At 47.7% G+C, this 12,308-nt stretch overlaps 1 protein-coding gene across 1 annotated transcript in view; it reads right to left on the bottom strand.

The window, feature by feature from the left end:
- The window catches only part of Dennd2c (DENN domain containing 2C), a 75,820-nt gene extending 65,989 nt beyond the window's left edge, over positions 1–9,831 (bottom strand). Inside the window, exon 1 of the mRNA XM_038312004.1 lies at positions 9,764–9,831. The gene's annotated coding sequence lies outside the window, so the exon portion shown is untranslated. The remainder of the gene's footprint in view (positions 1–9,763) is intronic.
- Between the last annotated feature and the right edge of the window lie 2,477 nt (positions 9,832–12,308).

The following is a 12,308-nucleotide window of genomic DNA, read 5'->3' as shown; positions in this document are numbered from 1 at the left end:
GAGCAGCAACTGTAGACAATCCTTCAAGGAGTTAACCCAACCCAGCAGCAAGGGGAACAACACAGTGAGGACTGGGAAGGAACACTGGGTGCAGGAGAGCTTTTCTCGTTAGCACAGGAAAGAAGTTATATTTAAACCCGGGTGGGAAGGCGTCAGGAAGGAAAGGGGAAGAAACAAGGATAGAGAACAGAGCCCAGAAGGGAGAGAAGGCAGGGACCGCCAGTGGGACCTGGAGAGGTACGCAGTCACCAGGAGCAGGGCTGCTCTTCCACTGGAGCAGGGGAAAGGACGAGCGAAGGATGAGGGATGCAGGCAGATTTGCAGGCTTAAGGGGTACACGACGAGGAACTTCTAGTAGAGGGCTTTTACTGTTTCCCTGCTTTGAAATAATAAGCACGATTATCTGCCAAGAGGGAAGAGAGGTGGAGAAGCCAAAGGCTTGGAGAGGTGGGAATATCTTAATCAGGTTTCGTGAAAACACAAAGCAAGAGCACATGGGTTCCACTGGCACAGGGGCTTTTGGGGGGGGGCGGAGGGGAGGCAGAGTACAAAGGTTTGAAGCCAGGACTTCACACATGCTACAGAAGTGCTCCACCCCCGAGCTGTAGCCCCAGCCGTACACAGTGCTCCACCCCTGAGCTCCAGCCCCAGCCCTACACAGTGCACCACCCCTTAGCTCCAGCCCTACACCTGAGCTCCAGCCCTGCACAATGCTCCACCTGAGGTCCAGCCCCAGCCCCAGCCCTAGCCCTGCACAGTGCTCCACCCCTGAGCTCAAGCTCCAGCTCCAGCCCTGCATAGTGCTCCACCCCTGAGCTCCAGCTCCAGCCCTGCATAGTGCTCCACCCCTGAGCTCCAGCCCCAGCCATACACAGTGCTCCACCCCTGACCTCCAGCCTGAGCCCAGCACAGTATTCCACCTGAGCTCCAGCCCCAGCCCTGTACAGTGCTCCACCCCTGAGCTCCAGCCCCAGCCATACACAGTGCTCCACCCCTGAGCTCCAGCTTGAGCCCTGCACAGTGCTCCACCCCTGAGCTCCAGCCCTACACAATGTTCCACCCCTGAGCTCCAGCCCCAGCCCTGCAGAGGGCTTTAGTAAAAGCTGGGATCTCCGAGAACATCTGTCAGATTAGAATCTACCAGATAATGGGAAAGCAAGCCAGGGAGCCACGGTCACAGCTGTCACGGGAGAAAAGGTCCTTAAAGACTCATGTCATACAGCTAAGGATTGAGGCAGGGTCCATGCACGTGGCCACAGGGAATAAAATAAAGGTTTTCAAAAGGATGGTGGTGTGATTTCAGTGTAAACTGTCCCCCTATGCTCAAGTTTCGAGCATCCCCAGACCGTGGTGCAGTTTCGAAGACTATGGAAGTTTTAGGAGGTGGAGCCTCAGTGAAGGAAGTGAGTCACTGGAGGCCAGCCTTACGATTTGGTCAGCCTGGCTCAACTTCCTGTCTCCTCTGCTTCCCGAGGGCAGACCTATGTGACACGAGCCTCACACACTGGCAGCCACGCTTTCCAGAGCATGGCGGACTGTATCCCCAAAGACTGGGAGCTAAAATGCCTCACCCACTGCTTCTGGCCTGAGATCTGGTCACAGCAACGAGAAAAGTAACTAACACAGATGACCCGGGCTGGTGACAGCAAACGAGGAGGAAGATGGATAAAGTATGGATATGACGTTTATTTGAAAGTCAGTAAAAGATACAGCGAAAACAAAAATAAGGGAACGACTTCAAGTGGAACATTTGAAAGTTGGGGGAAATCTTATGTTTTTGGAAACTCTAGAGCAGTGGTTCTCAACCTTTCTAATGCTGCGACCCCTTAATATATAGCTCCTCATATTGTGGTGATCCCAACCATAAAATTATTTTGTTGCTACTTCATAACTGTAATTTTGCTACTGTTATGAATCATAATGTGAATATCTGTGTCTTCCAGTGGTCTTGGGTCAAGTGACCCCTGTAAAAGGGTCACAACCCACAGGTTGAGAACCACTGCTTTAGGGGAAGGAGGAAGGAGAGGAGCAAGGGAAAATGTAATACCCAGCATCCATCTTTGGAAGCCCCCTCCCCCTGGGAGTTGCTTTGATCTGGACTTCACCTCCCGGAAAGCCCGCCAAGCAGTGACCCCTCCCCAGGGAAGGTCAGGACCACTCCCACAGGCTATTTAGGCTGCCACCCAGAGAATGAACACGTGGTCTCTGGGTTTTATGTGGTCTCCCTGCTGTCTATTCCTTGCCATGCTTCCCCAGCCATGTGGGGGCGCTGCATTAAACGTGGGCATCTTTTATTGGGTTTAATTTGGTCTGAGTGGAATTATTTGTGTCGGCAGAGAGGCTTGTCTTAAGAATATTCCTAACAGAAAGAACATGCAGGAAAGGGGGAGAAAGGAAGGGCTCGCGAAAGAAAGAGGTACTAAGGACTGGAGACCGGTGATAGTTCTTACAGAAGTGGAAGATGAGAAAAATGTGTGTACCGTGAGACCAAGTTGGTTGATTCTGTTCACATCATATGACCCTGCTATAGTAAAAAGGGAGTTATCTATGATAAGAATTAAAGGCCTGGCTCCCTGAGAATAGCTCAATTGCTTGTTTGTTTACTTTGAGATAGAGCCTGACTGTAGCATCCCAGGCTAACCTTAAACTTCTGAGCCTCCTGTCTCAACCTCAGAATACGACCTTTAAGAGCTGCTCAGCGGTGAGCTATGGTGAGCAGACAGGGGACGGATCCTTAGCTGACGTTGGAGAACATGATTCATAGAGGGGATGAACTATATAATTCTTAAATTCTCTCGGAACCTGGACACAGTAAAAAAGAAAATAAACTTGTACCAAAGATAGGAAAATTACTGACCACCCTTAAATGGGGGAATGCCTTGCTTCTCCTCAAGAGCGCACACAGCATGTCAGGGGAGCCAAGGAGACAAGGACGTGATTAACGGCAAGAGCGGAGTCTGGGCTCAGGGTGGTGGCACACACTCTAACCCAGAGCTCTGGAGGAGGCTGAGGCAAGAGGATGCCTCAGAGTTTAAGGCTAGCCTGGGCTACAGGAGGCCCTGTCTCAAAACAGCAAGTCTGAAGTCTCAGTTCAGGGGCTAAGACAAGAGATGTTTGTGAGAGAAACTGAGTTCTGGGGAAGTGGCAAACACAAAGAGAGGAGGCATTCAACAGCAAAAGGGAAGACGACAGGGGGCGGCTATGATGTGGGGTGGGAGAAGACAGGGCAGCCATGATGTGGGGTGGGAAAAAAATCAAAGGCAAGTTGCGTAAGGGCAGCAAACAGCAGAAGAGAATGCCGCTGTGGTTTTACACACACGCACACACAAGGTTCACAAAACAGTAACTTCCATCACCTTATAAAGAACGGCATATAGTTTAGATCATATATTATCACTGTTTTCAATTCTGACATAAATCACGTAAGAACTAAAATCAGAAAAGATTCACCGTAATGATACAGGCAGCTTCTCCTACCGCCAGTGTGGGAAACACACGGACAATGCTGTGTGCTTATCAGGTTCACTTAGAAGTCCGTTTCATTCTTTTGCATTTAACTGGGTAAGGGTTGAAAACCCCGGCTGAAACAATGAGCTGCCGTAAGTGGTAAAAATAGCAACACGCTCAGTAATGGAAGTTTTTAGTCTCGATACAAAACGATCGTTCTTCAGAGTAAATAAAGAACCAGTCTCAAGAATTTGATGTCTTCCGGAACAAGCCTTCAAATTACCTGCCAATGCCATAGGTGAGGAGCCATTTCTCTTTCAACAGGGTCTCACTGTGTCTCCCTGGTTAGCCTGGAGCTCCCTCTGTGTACTAGACTATCTTTGAAAAAGAGAAGCATCCGCTTCTGATGAGATTAAAGGTAAGCGCCAGCCCTGCCCAGCCTGTATGTATATAAATGTGCCATATGTGTGCAGCGCCCTGGGAGGCCAGAAGAAGGCATCAGACTCCCTGGACTGTGTGTCATGTGGGTGCTGGGAACGGAAGCCAGGTCCTCCACAGCGGCAGCAAGTGTTCTCAACTGCTCAACAATCTCTCCAGCCCCCAAGTGTTTGCGTAACCCCAGTTGGCTGTGAGCTCACTGTAGAGCTGAGGATGACCTAGAACTCCTGACCCTCCTACCTCCACCTACCTCATTCTAGGTGTACAGAGTTTTACCACCACATCCAGCTTATGTGAATCTGGGATCAAACCCAAAGCCTCTATCTAGAAGGCTAGGCAGGCACGCTACCAACTGAGCTACACCCAGTCTCTCCTTGAAAATACTTGAAAGGGCTCTTTAAGAAAAAAAACGGGGGGGGGCGGGGTTAGGGTAAGGCTCAGGCTGGCTAAAAGTCCTATGCAGTTCAGGATGACCTTACATTTCTGATTCCCCGGCTTCCACTTCCCTGGTGCAAAGATTCCGGGCGAGGACCACACCTCGTCTTACGTGACGGTGAAGGCTGGTTGCAGGGCTTCAACCAAGCGACACAGGCCCTCTAGCAACCAGGCTGCACCTCAGCCTGAAAGTTTTTTAACCTCCCATTAAAGCTCGCCTGAATGCTTTATGACAACTGGCGAGCACTCTTCCTGAGTGAGTCTGGGTACCAGTGTCAACCAAGATCCGCATCACCCACCACCGTCATCCTGGGCTCTGGATCCTGCCTGACATCTGCATCTCGTTGCTCTACAGACACTTCAAACTCAACAGGTTCAGAACGGAGACAATTATCATCCCATCCCCCCCAAAATAATAAAGCCAGCCTCTGTGGTCACTGAGTTTTCCAAGCTAAGAAACAAAGTCATTGCCTTTTTTGCTCCTCCGCTAATGGATTCTTGAGCACTCCCCACCCCGTCTTCATGGCTGCCCTCTCCTCTTCCTCCGGATCCTCATCTTCAGTAGCACACTTGGCCTATCTATCTCATCAACCTCCAAGCCTATCTCCCTGCCTTTTGCCTGGCTTCATTCAATCCAGCCACCACAGAGAGCCATCACTGTGTAACCCTGTCTAATTACTGCTGACCCTTCTCTGGCTCTCCACTGTCTCCAGACTGAGTTGCAAAGTCCCCACACAGATTCTCTCCAATAACTAGTGTCAACAGACTCATGCCCCACCCCTGCCAAATCATAGCTTTAAACTATGTATTTGTTAAAAACTCATGTTACTTAAAAAGTATTTTAAAAAACCCTCAATACCATATGCTACAGCGAAAGATTTTGCCAAGCTGAACTTAATCACTCATTTCTTTATTCCAAGTCAGGGGGCCTATACCCCCACACTTACCTAGCAATTGCAGTGATCTAATGGAATAAACAACCGTGCTCTGCAATTTTCTCTTTCTACATTATTTTTAGCCCAACCACCCATCTCTGTACCTCTGACTTTAGTAACCAGAATGCATTTCTCGAACTTACCGTACGTCACAAAGAGCCCTGGCCCTCATCCATACCTTCCCTGAGCTGGGCAAACTCCTAGTCATCCCTCAAAATCAATTCAAATACGGTCCTTGATTCAACCTTTTCTACAGCCCTCCTCCCTACCTCATTGTTTCCCGTCCAATTATATTTATACCTCTATCATAATACTAAAACTACAGTGACTTTATTTATTTATTGTTTGGGAACAGATCTCCCTACTTAGCCCAGGCCAGCCTACAAAATCCCAAGCCAGCCTACAAAATTTCCTGGCTCCTGCCTTAGTCTTCCAGGTGCGAGGACTACAGGTATAACCACCATGACTGGGACATTTCTTCTCCTGCTTCGAACATTTAAGTCATGGTTTGAGAACAGATATTTTAAACTCCTTATTGAAAACAGACACATCTTATATTGCTAAGATAATGCCCTAAGTGGCTGGGAGTTTAAAAACAAGGAGAATCCCATGTCATTCACCAGAAGAAAAAAAAAGTTTTACATACAAAGTATAATTAAATTGTAGCTTGGACATGGACATGCCTCTATAGCTTGTAATACCAGTTTTTCTGTCTGTCCCTCCTCCTCTTCTCCCTCCCACCTTCTCTCTCTCTCTCTCTCTCTCTCTCTCTCTCTCTCTCTCTCTCTCTCTCTCTCTCTCTCTCTCTCTCTCTCTCTTTCTGCCTGTCTGAGATTCATAAAAATTCTGTCTTTTAAATACCTGTTGGATTTCACTGTGTCTTACAGAATTTGAAACTCAATATATAGCAGAGATTGCAGCCTGACACCTCTGCTGCCTGACCTGGTGGCAGGCGGTTACTCATCTTCTCTGTGCCTCTCATGATGACAGCATCCCTCAGTGGTACATTTTGTGAGGACTAAAAAGCTAATACACAAAATAAATTCAGGACGCTGCCTGCGTTGAGCTTTCCAAATGGCTTTCCGGTACTTCCTTAGATCATTCAGCAGAAGGAGCACATACGCTCCCAGGAAGGAGGGCCTCCTTCCCATGCATGCCGACAGTGTAGGTTCTCAACTATGCCTTGACAGTTGCTCAGTAAGTAAAACAAATACAAGGTGTTAGTTAGACCTGTAAGATCAACAAATAAATTTTCAGTAAATTCATTATGCAGAAGATGCTTAAAGCTGGTTTGAAAAATAGTTTTAGACAATCATAGTGGCAAACACTACAATCCTAGCACTCAGATCTAGATAGAATTTACGGCATGTTTGAGGGCAGCCTGAGTTACACAAGGCTGTCTCAGAAACAAAACAAAACAAAAGTTTCAAAACACCGATTTTACCACTGAATTGTTGAAAATGTTTAAATAAAACTCTTTTTCTATAAGTTTTTTTTTTAATTTGAAACGAAACTCACCATAATAGCTTGGGTAGCCTGAAACTTATTATGTAGACCAGGCTGGCCTTGAACTCATAGAGATACACTTCCTCTGCCTCCCATGTGCTAAGATTAAAGGCGTGCGCCATTACACTGGACTAAAGATTTATTTTTATTTACATGTATGTGTGTGTGTATAGATATATACATATGTGTGTGTGTGTGTATATATATATATATATATATATATATATATGGGGCTGGAGAGATGGCTTAGCAGTTAAGAGTACTGCCTGCTCTTCCAAAGGTCCTGAGTTCAATTCCCAGTAACTGAACAGTGGCTCACAACCATCTGTAATGAGATCTGGGGGGCCCTCTTGAGGAAGAGACCTGGTCAGTTGTCCTCATCAACTTAGACCATGAAGCCCAACATGGACAAGTTCAACAGAGCAGCCATATACAGGCTTCAGTATTATTTTATTTTTCATTTTTCAATTTTAATATATATATAAATATATATATATATATGTGAGCATATACTGCATATATGTCTTTGGAAGGCAGAAGAGGATATCAGATCCCATGAAGCTGGAGTTACAGGCAGTTGTATACTACCAGACATGTGTGCCGGAAACTGAGCTCAAGTCCTCTGGAAGAGCATCAAGTGCTTTTAGTCACTGGGTCTTCTCTCCAGCCTCACAAAGAAAACTCTTAAAAGAACACAAAATTATTTACTAGTAATTTCCCCTCAAGTCCTCCACTTAATTCCACTATGGTTTACAGTACTTAAAATCCTTGCCTATACCAAAAGGACCACTACAGACCATTTAAAAGTAATATGATTTCAGCCGGGCAGTGGTGGCGCATGCCTTTAATCCCAGCACTCGGGAGGCAGAGGCAGGCGGATCTCTATGAGTTCAAGGCCAGCCTGGTCTACAAGAGCTAGTTCCAGGACAGGCTCAAAAGCTACAGAGAGACCCTGTCTCGAAAAACCAAATAGTAATAGTGATATGACTTTCAGCTGGGGCTGGGGGTGTGGCTCGGTGGTAGAGTTGTGGTAGTCACAAGACCCTAGATTCAACCTACAAAGCAAGAGAAAAGAAGGGCCAATGAGACAGCTCAGCAGGGAGGAGAGCTTGCCACGGAGCCTGAATTCACACCCCAGAACCCACAGGACAGAAGAAGAAAATTAAGTCTCACGAATTGTTTCCTGCCCTCTAAACATGTGCGCTGTGTATGTGTGCCCTGTGTGCCCACACATATAATGAGTAAATTTAATTAATTCGTTTGTGGGGGGAGGCAATGTGGTGGGATACATCTGGAGGTCAGAGGACAATCTGCAGGAGCTGGTCCTCTCCTTCTACACACCCTGGGGACTGAACTCAGGTCTTCAGACTTGGCGGCAAGTGCCCTCACGCCCCAAGTCATCTCTCTAACCCTATAATAGGAGGAATTTTTTTTTTATTTTGTTTTGTTCTGCACTGTAGTGAAGTCACACGTTTACCCAGGCTGGCCTCAAACTCACCATACAGTCAATGACCTGAGCTTTTGAACCCCAGCGTGCACCTCTCTTATGCTGGGGTGGGAGGTGTGAACCGCCATGCCCAGCGTAAGAAGTACTGGGACTGCGCCCAGGACTCCGTGCATGGTAGGTACATACATCACCAGTAGCTACATCCACATCCCTAATTTTACATTTTAAATTAGAAAAGGAAAGAGGCTGCCTACAGCTCTCCATTAAAAGCACTGATATTTCTGAGTCTAAAAAAAGTCTATTGCCACACTCGACAGACTAATGGAAGGCCATGAGACAATTACTGTAGCTCCTGGTTTCTGCCTTTGAAAGGACTCCAGGCACCTGTAAGTTCCCCCAGTAGAAACCTCCTGGTTACAGCCTGCTATTCCTTTTTTTAATTTCCCATCTCCCCTAAATTTGTACAAGGAAAGGACACAGCCGTCTATAATAAAAACTGTACAAAACCCACAGCTACGTATTAACTGCTTTAGAAGATTCAGCTCTTCCTATAAGCAGCCCCTCAATTTACAAAAACAAATTTAAGTCCTGCTTTGAAGCAATCCTCTCAGCTCACTTGATCAGATATCTTCAACTGTGACAACTTTATCTAAGGCCGAGGAAAAGAGTCTCTCTCTGATTGGTACAAACTTCATGGCGAATGATTCCACAACACTACAGAGATAGTATGCTATTTTCGAAAAGTTCATGACTCAGTTAAGAATAGATCCGCTCTCCAAACAATGGTGATTGTCTGGAAAAGAAGTGTAAATAGCTTATTTACATAGTAGACAGAAGTTAGGACTTATCTAACATACTGTGGGCGAATCAGCAGCTTTGAGATAAAGGTCTACAAGACGCCTACTGTGCGCTAAGCACTTAGTAGTTTCACAGACTATACATGCTCCAGGGTGCATGTGTATCAAACAACGCCTGACGTCTGCAGAACGCGGTCACTCCTCTCCTTTGACCACGAGAACACCCATGGGCGTCCCAGTTTTACACTTAGGGGAAACAAGCTGGGAAAAGTTACCCTGGCGGAGGTGCGACGTTTTGTTTGTGGGCCGGAGCTCCAGAGTGGAGCCTACTGACTCATAATCTAATCATCATCTTCTCTCCTGGATACTCCACAGTTGTACTTCCAGGCCCACTGTTAAATTTTTTACTTAAAAAAAATACTTGACGACTTCCACTATTGAGCCTGTTTTGGAGGCAAAAGCACGCATACACTCTTTACCGCTGTTTCAAGTGCACCGTCCGGGCACGTCCAAGTTCAAGACCGCCTGAAAGGCGCGTTTCCTCCGGGTGGCGAGCGCCCCGGCTCCTCCGCCCGCGCCCCCGACCGCGCCTGCGGCTGCGGCTGCGGCTCGCACGCAGGCTGCCACCCGCCTTCCCTTGGCCCAAAGTGTCCAACTCCCTGGAAACCACGGGCACACGGGACGCCCCAGGGGCAACGCCAACAGCTGAGAGACCGAGGCCCCACCGCCTCACCTCCCGGCCGCATCCCGTCGCCTACCTGCCTGGGCCGCGACACCGACTCCCGCAAGTATCCGATACTCGCATCTGTGGCCTCTGGGATCCAACTCTGGCCTCTTCGTCCCGCCCCCGCAGATTGCAGTCCCCGCCCTCGGACACGCCCCTTCTCGGTCTGGGCACGCCCCACGCCCACCCACAGTCTCCGCCCTTCCCCGGTCTCTGCACCCTGCCCAAAACCCACGCCTGGCGCTCTCTCAGCCCGCCCCCCCCCCTCCAGTGCGCCAGAGTGCTCGTTGGTTCCCTGCTGCGACCTTGGCCCAAGCTTGGCGGAGCCAAAACTCTGTTTCCGGATCTGTTGTCGGACCAACCACACGCGACGGACTCGCACCTCGAGGGAGAGCCTAGTTGTATCAGGAGCAAACAGCACCTCCTTTAAGAAAACCATAAAGCAACTCAGTGAGCAAACATTTCTTGGGAACATTAGTTAGTAGAGAGATGCCAATAACGCACCTGGCCCTGGGTTTGGACTCCCGAGCCGGATGCTTTTGATACCCACTCCCCGTGCCGACCAGGTGGCCACACCCGGCTGAGACTCACGCTTAAGCGCTCCTGACGGCAACACGATCTTGCTCAGGTATGCACATGGCTCTGTGCCTGCTGCAAGAGTAGCCCAGTTTCACTCTGCGAGACTGGGATGAGTGGAGCCTAGTTCCCAGCACTATCTAACCGCCCCACCCATCCCACCCCACCCCATCAGACCTTGTGTCTGGTAACCAAGTTTCCCTAGCTTGTTCACACAGAAGTACCAAAATAGAAGAGTGCCACAGAGAGGTGTTTGATTACACATCACGGATGACTGTCACCAGCCAATTTAGCAAAGACAAAAAAGGCAGCAAGTCCCAATCCGTTGTGAAGTCATGAGGTAGGGACAATAAAAGGATTACTTTCTTTGGTGAGGGAGAAGTAACGACAGTACCTTTTTAAAAAACTCTAGTGAGAAAATAGTGTGAATCTTGTTTGGAATAAATTATAGACACTGGTCTTTCTGAACTTCATCACTCCCTTACCTAAAGTGTATGCCGTCTTTATACATAGATGTGTGTCTTATAGATTATTTTTGATAGCGTCTCACAGTGTAGCCCAGGCTGGCCTGCCTCAAACTTCTTATCTTCCCACCCCTGCTTCCAGAGTGCCAGCACAGGCATGAGCCATCACAACTGACTTTTAATCTAATCGATTTGGAAAGTATCCCAGATAAGTTGTACAAGATGAAATTTGGGACTAAAGCAGTGTTTTTGAAATTCATGTTTTGAACTTTGCATCCAGGAAGGTTCTTTGGCAGAATGAAGGAACCTGGGATTCCAAGGTGAGCAGAATAAATGAATTCCCACGTGTATTCTGTTACCCTCCCATGGGTAGGATGGAGCTGGCTCTGATAGTAACTGTCCTACTACTGTGTAAGTCTGAGAATAATATTCAGTGATTTGTATTATTTTGGTGACTAGGAAGTCAACATAAAATCTGGTTCTTAGCCAATAAACACCACGCAGAATTTTTAACTTCAGAAACCAGGAAGAGGAGTCATACACCACCGCTAGTACAAACACGTCCTAAGGGACACACCTAAGCTCACGGCTACCTGTGCAGAAAGGGAAAACACGCATGAATTTGCTCTCACTACGTTCTGAGATGTCTTGAGGAGTTCCCTTTTCACATATCCTGTCGCCTCAAGGGTGATCAGCTTGAAGGAGAACGAAAACCGTCTTTTCGCTGTTGGAGTCTAAGATGACATCTGATAGTTTGGTCGATAACCACTTTTTTAAATAAACTGAGTGAAATATCAACCTAACCACTAGATGGCAACACAGTTGTGTGTGAACAAAAGGAATCCGGAGGACCTGAGCATCTCCTGACCTGAAGTACCCAGCACCTCCATCCTTGTCTCTCTCCCTCTAGACAGAGCTTCCCTGTGTAGCGCTTTGGCTGTCTTGACATTCACCGTGTAGACCAGGTTTGTTTGAACTCAGAGATCTGCCTGCCTCTGCCTCCAGAGTGCTGGAACTGAAGGCGGGCGCCACCGTTCCTCGCAGGCATCTCCTGCTGACAGTCTCCAGCGAGGATAAATCTTCCCTCAGTACTGCTCACAAATGCTGGTTTTCTAAACTTTCACATAACTGGTCTGACTTTGTGGAAGAAAGCCCCGATGGACTTAAGCTTTGTCAAAGAACTTTTAAATGGATCCAGGTGCCTCAACTGCGTTCTGTTTCTATAGTCCTAAAGCCCACCGTCTCTCAGCATTGGGTCACTGGCTTGTGTCCTTGGCTACCTCTGATAACTCTCCTGCCTGAAAGTCCTGCAGGCTCTGGAGTCACACAACCTTACATCCCCACCGCTGTCCCTCACAAAGGCTATCTTGAGGACTTTATCTAGCTAATTTACATTTGCTCATAATCACCAAAATAGAAATTATATCTACTGTAGAAAGGCATGAAAGGAACTGAGTAGACGAAATATCAGTGAAACACTCAATACAACGCTTGCCTTATTTTAAGAGTAGGGTCGCAATGACTGGTACTACAGGGTCC

The sequence above is a fragment of the Arvicola amphibius genome, chromosome 14 (assembly GCF_903992535.2).
Source record: "Arvicola amphibius chromosome 14, mArvAmp1.2, whole genome shotgun sequence".
NCBI lineage: Eukaryota > Metazoa > Chordata > Mammalia > Rodentia > Cricetidae > Arvicola > Arvicola amphibius.
This window is presented reverse-complemented; position numbering and strand designations above follow the sequence as displayed.